We start from the raw sequence: 5,447 nt of genomic DNA, 5'->3' as shown, positions 1-5,447 counted from the left end.
AGTGGTCCTTGTGTGTCGTTGGTTTTTTATCAGTGGTCCTTGTGTGTCAGTGGTTTTTATCAGTGGTCCTTGTGTGTAAGTGCTTCTCAGTTGTCCTTGTGCATTAGTGGTTGTTTGTCAGTCTTTGTGTGCCACTGGTTGTCAGTGGTTTTGTGTGTCACTGGTCCTGTGTTAGTAGCTCTTTGCCAGTGGTCGTTGTATGTCAGTGGTCTTTGTCTAACAGTGACCCTTGTCTGTTAGTGTTCGTTGTCTGTCAGTGGTCCTTGTGTGTACGTGGGTCTTGTGTGTTACTTGTTAATCTGCCAGTGGTCCTTGTGCCAGTATTTTTCTGTCAGTGGTCCTTGTGTGTCAGTGATCGTTGTCTAACAGTGGTCCTTGTCTGACAGTGGTCTTTGTCAATGGTCCTTGTCCAACATTGGTCCTTTTGTGTCAGCAGTCGTTGTCTACCGGAGGTCCTTCTTTCAGTGTTTGTCTCTCAGTAGTTCTTGTGTCAGTGGTCGTTGTTTGAGTGGTCATTGTCAGTGGTCGTAGTCTAACAGTTTTCCTTGTATGTGTGTGGTTGTCAGTAGTTCTTGTCATTGGTCGTTATCTACCAGTGGTCGTTGCCTAACTGGTCCTTGTGTCAATGGTCGTTGTCTAACAGTCGTCCTTGTGTGTCATTGGTCGGTGTGTCAATGGTCCTTGTGTGTCAGGGGTCGGTGTGTCAGTGGTCCTTGTGTGTCAGGGGTCGGTGTGTCAGTGGTCCTTGTGTGTCAGGGGTCGGTGTGTCAGTGGTCCTTGTGTGTCAGTGGTCGTTGTCTACCAGTGGTCATTGTCAGTGGTCGTTGTCTAACAGTGGGCCTTGAGTGTTAGTGGTCGTGGTCCTCGTTTGTCAGTGGTTGTTTGCCAGTTGTCCTCGTGTTAGTGGTCCTTGTGCATCAGTTGTCCTTGTGCTTTAGTGGTCCTTGTCTTTTAGTGGTCTTTTTCATTAGTGGTCCTTGTATCAGTGGTTGTCTGTCAGTAGTTCTTGTTTCAGTGGTCGTTGTTTACCAGGGGTCATTGTCAGTGGTCATAGTCTAATAGTGGTTCTTGTGTCAGTAGTCGTTTTCTAACAGTGGTCCTTGTGTATCAGTGGTCGTTGTCTGCTGGAGGTCCTTGTATCAGTAGATGTCTGTCAGTAGTTCTTGTGTCAGTGGTCGTTGTCTACCAATGGTCATGGTCAGTGATCTTTGTCTAACAGTGATCCTTGTGTGTCAGGGGTCGGTGTGTCAGTGGTCCTTGTGTGTCAGGGGTCGGTGTGCCAGTGGTCCTTGTGTGTCAGGGGTCGGTGTGTAAGTGGTCCTTGTGTGTCAGGGGTCGGTGTGTCAGTGGTCCTTGTGTGTCAGGGGTCGTTAGTCCGTCAGTGGTCCTTGTGTGTCAAGGGTCGGTGTGTCAGTGGTCGTTGTGTGTCAGGGGTCGGTGTGTCAGTGGTCGTTGTGTGTCAGGGGTCGGTGTGTCAGTGGTCCTTGTGTGTCAGGGGTCGGTGTGTCAGTGGTCCTTGTGTGTCAGGGGTCGGTGTGTCAGTGGTCCTTGTGTGTCAGGGGTCGGTGTGTCAGTGGTCCTTGTGTGTCAGGGGTCGGTGTGTCAGTGGTCCTTGTGTGTCAGGGGTCGGTGTGTCAGTGGTCCTTGTGTGTCAGGGGTCGGTGTGTCAGTGGTCCTTGTGTGTCAGGGGTCGGTGTGTCAGTGGTCCTTGTGTGTCAGGGGTCGGTGTGTCAGTGGTCCTTGTGTGTCAGGGGTCGGTGTGTCAGTGGTCCTTGTGCGTCAGGGGTCGGTGTGTCAGTGGTCCTTGTGCGTCAGGGGTCGGTGTGTCAGTGGTCCTTGTGTGTCAGGGGTCGGTGTGTCAGTGGTCCTTGTGTGTCAGGGGTCGGTGTGTCAGTGGTCCTTGTGTGTCAGGGGTCGGTTTGTCAGTGGTCCTTGTGTGTCAAGGGTCGATGTCTACAAGTGGTCTTGTGCCAGTGGTTGTTTACCAGTAGTCATTGTCTAACACTGGTCCTTGTGTGTACGTGGGTATTGTGTCAAGGGTCGTTAGTCCGTCAGTGGTCCTTGTGTGTCAGTGGTCGATGTCTACAAGCTCTTTATCAGTGGTTGTTTGTAGTTCTTGTGCCAGTGGTCGTTGTTTACCAGTGGTCACTGTCAGTGGTCGTTGTCTAACAATGGGCCTTGTGTGTCAGTGGTCGTGGTCCTCGTTTGTCAGTGGTTGTTTGCCAATTGTCCTCGTGTCAGTAGTCCTTGTGCATCAGTGGTCCTTGTGCATCAGTGGTCCTTGTGCATCAGTGGTCCTTGTGTATCAGTGATCCTTGTGTATCAGTGGTCCTTGTGCATCAGTGGTCCTTGTGCATCAGTGTCCTTGTGCTTTAGTGGTACTTGTCTGTTAGTGGTCTTTTTCAGTGGTCGTTGTCTAACAGTGGTCTTTGTATCAGTGGTTGTCTGTCATTAGTTCTTGTTTCAATGGTCGTTGTTTACCAGGGGTCATTGTCAGTGGTCGTTTTTACCAATGGCCATTGTCAGTGGTCTTTGTCTACCAGTGGTCCTCGTGTGTCAGGGGTCGGTTTGTCAGTGGTCCTTGTGTGTCAGTGATTGTTGTCTAGCAGTGGTCCTTGCCAGTGATCGTCTATCAGTGGTCGTATTTACCAGTGGTCCTTGTGTCAGTAGTCTTGTATGTCAGTGGTCCTTGTGTGTTAATGGTTGTCAGTGGCCTTATGTATCACTGGTCTGTGTGTGTGTCAGCGGTCCATGTGTGTCAGTGGTCCTTGTGTGTCAGTGATCCTGTGTTAGTAACTCTTTGCCAGTGATCCTTGTTTGTCAGTAGTCGTCTGCTAGTGGTCCTCGTTTGTCAGTGGTCGTCTGCCAGTAGTCCTTGTGCGTCAGTGGTCCTTGTTCGTCAGTGGTCCTTGTCTGTCAGTGGTCGTTGTCTAACAGTGGTCCTTGTGTGTCTGCGGTTGTCTAACATTAGTCCTTGTGTCGGTGGTCGTTGTCTGTGGTCGTTGTCTGTCAGTGGTCCTTGTGTGTCAGTGGTCGATGTCTACAAGTGGTCCTTTATCGGTGGTTGTCTCTAGTTCTTATGTCAGTTGTCGTTGTCTACCAATGGTCATTATCAGTCGTCTTTGTCTAACAGTGGTACTTGTGTGTCAGGGGTCGGCGTGTCAGTGCTTCTTGTGTCAGTGGTCATTGTCTAACAGTGGTCGTTCTGTGCCAGTGGTCGTTGTCTAACAGTAGTCCTTGTGTGTCAGTGGTCGTTGTCTAACAGTGATCCTTGTGTGGCATAGTCGTTGTCTAACAGTGGTTCTTGTGTGTCATTGGTCGTTGTCTAACAGTGGTCCTTGTGTATCAATGGTCGTTGTCTACCAGTGGTTATTGTCTAACAGTGGTCCTTGTGTGTCAGTGGTTGTGGTCCTCGTTTGCCCGTGGTTGTCTGCTAGTTGCCCTCGTGTGTCAGTGGTCCTTATGCATCATTTGTCCTTGTGCGTTAGTGGTCCTAGTTTGTCACTGGTCGTTGTTTGGTCGTTGTCTGCCAGTGGTCCTTGTCTGTCGGTTCTTGTGTGTACGTGGGTCTTGTGTGTCCGTGGTCGTTGTTTGCCAGTGGTCCTTGTGTGTCAAAGTCGTTGTGTAACAGTGGTTCTTGTCTAACAGTGGTCGTTGCCTAACAGTGGTCCTTGTCAGTGGTCGTATTACCAGTGGTCCTTGTGTCAGTGATCGTCTAATAATGATCGTTGTATCTGCCAGTGGTCGTTGTTTAACATTGATCGTTTTATCTATGAGCGGTCAGTGGTCGTTGACTGCCAGTAGTCCTTGCATATCTGTGGTTGTCTTCCAGTTGACCTTGTGTTTCAATGGTCGTTGTCTGACAGTGGTCCTTATGCCAGTGGTCGTTGTCTATCAGTGATCGTTATCTAACAGTGGTCCTTGTGTGTTAGTGGTCGTGTCTACCAGTGATCAATGAGTGTTAGTGGTCATTGTCTGCAAGTGATCCTTGTGTGCCAGTGGTCATAGTGTTTACCAGTGGTCTTTAAGTGTAGTGGTGCGGTCGTTGTGTCTGACAATAATTATTATGTAACTAGACAGTGTTCGTCAGTAGTCACTGTATCTGCTAGTATTTGTCTGCCAGTGGTAGTTTGATCTACCAGTTGTCAGTCTGCCAGCGGTCGTTGTCTGGAAGTGTCATTAAGCGCCCGCGGTCGTTGTCTCAGTGGTTTTTACCTGTCATTGGTAGTTGAATCTACCAGTGTCGTGTCTGCCAGTGACCAGTGAGTCTATCAGTCGTCATTGTCTGCAGGTGATTGTTGTGTGTGCCAGTGGTCGTTAAATATTATTACTAGCAGTTATTGGTCATTATGTTAGACAGTGGTCGTTAGGTGCAATGGACGCTGTCATAAATCGTTGTGACTATCACTTTTTTGTTTCTGCCAGTGGTCGTCAGGTGTCAATGATCGTTGAGTTTCAGTCGTCTGCTAGTGGTTTTTGTGTCAGTGGTTCTTTTCAGTGGTCGTTGTCTGATATGAGTAATTGTCTGCTAGTGATCCTCGTCTTAATGGTTGACTCAGTGGTCGTTGTATCAATCAGTGGTTGTGTGTGTTAGTGGTTGTCTGTCAGTGGATGTTGTGTCAGTCAGTGGTCGTTGTGTCAGTCAGTGGTCGTTGTATCAGTGGTCGTTGTGTGTCAGTGGATGCTGTCAGTGGTTGTACATGTCAGTGGATGCTGTCAGTGATCCTCGTGTCTCATTGGTCGTTGTGTCTACCAGTGATCCTCGTGTCTCATTGGTCGTTTTGTCTGCCAGTGACCCTCGTGTCTCATTGGTCGTTGTGTCTGCCAGTGATCCTCGTGTCTCATTGGTCGTTGTGTCTGCCAGTGACCCTTGTGTCTCAATGGTCGTTGTGTCTGCCAGTGATCCTCGTCTCAATAGCCGTTGTTTCTGTCAGTGGTCGTTGTGTCTGCCTGTGATCCTCGTGTCTCAATGGTCGTTGTGTCTGCCAGCGATCCTCATGTCTCCAGTGGGTTGTGTCTACCTGTGATCCTCGTGTCTCCAGTGGGCGCTGTGTCTACCAATGATCCTTGTGTCTCCAGTGGGCGTTGTCTGCCAGTGATCCTCGTGTCTCAATGGTCTTTGTGTCTGTCAGTGGCTGTTGTGTCTGCCAGTGGTCGTTATGTCTTCCAGTGATCCTTGTGTCTCAGTGGTCGTTGTGTCTGCCAGTGGTCCTCGTGTCTCACTGGTCGTTGTGTCTGTCAGTGGTCCTCGTGTCTCACTGGTCGTTGTGTCTGCCTGTGGTCGAGTTGTCTGCCAGTGATCCTCGTGTCTCAGTGGCCGTGTCTTCCAGTGATCCCCCTGTCTCAGTGGTCGTGTCTGCCAATGATCCCCGTGTCTCAGTGGTCGTGTCTGCCAGTGATCCCCGTGTCTCAGTGATCGTGTCTGCCAGTGATCCTCGTGTCTCAAT

This window comes from Cherax quadricarinatus, chromosome 18 (genome assembly GCF_038502225.1).
Source record: "Cherax quadricarinatus isolate ZL_2023a chromosome 18, ASM3850222v1, whole genome shotgun sequence".
Classification (NCBI taxonomy): domain Eukaryota; kingdom Metazoa; phylum Arthropoda; class Malacostraca; order Decapoda; family Parastacidae; genus Cherax; species Cherax quadricarinatus.
The sequence above is the reverse complement of the archived record's forward strand: the minus strand, read 5'-3'. Positions refer to the sequence as shown.